The sequence below is a fragment of the Arachis ipaensis genome, chromosome B01 (assembly GCF_000816755.2).
Source record: "Arachis ipaensis cultivar K30076 chromosome B01, Araip1.1, whole genome shotgun sequence".
Lineage (NCBI taxonomy): Eukaryota > Viridiplantae > Streptophyta > Magnoliopsida > Fabales > Fabaceae > Arachis > Arachis ipaensis.
Genome location: NC_029785.2, coordinates 110,725,803 through 110,726,719, shown reverse-complemented (window position 1 = coordinate 110,726,719; position 917 = coordinate 110,725,803).

Sequence of the window (917 nt, the reverse complement as noted above, 5' to 3'; positions counted from 1 at the left end):
GCTAAGTACCATCAAATTTAGCATTACACATTAGCGTCAGCTTTACCAGCAGATTCACTAACGGTTTTCGTGCGGAGTTCGTCATGTCAAATAATTACCGGTAAATTTTCGTTTCTGACGGTAAATTCGTCACTAATAATTGGAAGAAAAACGAGAAAATAAGCGCGAACTTTACCAGTGGATTTAGAAGAATCCGACGGTAGACACTTTTAGTGAAACGCTACATTTTTGTGACTTGCAATGGGTTACCGTCGGATTTATCCGTCGAATCCGACGGTAATAAGTCCTAAAATTTAAAATGCAAATCCTCACCCCCTTCAATTCGAAATCCACTATCTCTCTAACTTCTATTCTCCCTTTCTCTCTCTAGCTGCCTCCTCTCCCTGCCGCGTTATCAGCCACACTTCCGCCTGCCCCTCCTACCGCCATCTCCTTCCTCTCCTTGCACTGACCTTGGCAACGTCTCCATTGCAGTCACTTTTCTTCTCGCTATCGTCAATGTCTCATCGTTCTTCGCGTCGCCGGCTTCGTCATCCAATGTGTAATATATGTTAATTAGTATTAATAATATATTCTTTTTGCAGACATGATGATAGGTAGCAGAGGTAGATTGAGTGAGTCTCGTGGTCGTGGTAGAGGGATGGTTTTCATCGAATCCCTAGGGAATGTTCAGTCATAACCGACTATCCCGTCGACCTCTGTGACATCACAGGCGGGTCCAGCGGACCAACATTTCATCATGGTCTTAAACCCAGACTACGTGCCTCCTTCTGCTATGTCCCCTGCAGATCCAGCAACAAATACCGCGGTGAGTGATTCCTCCAGTACCCCTCGGTAGGATGCTCCACCTGTAAGACCCTAAATTTTTTTTTGGAAATTTAATAAGGTATTTATGATTTATTTATTTATTTAAGAGT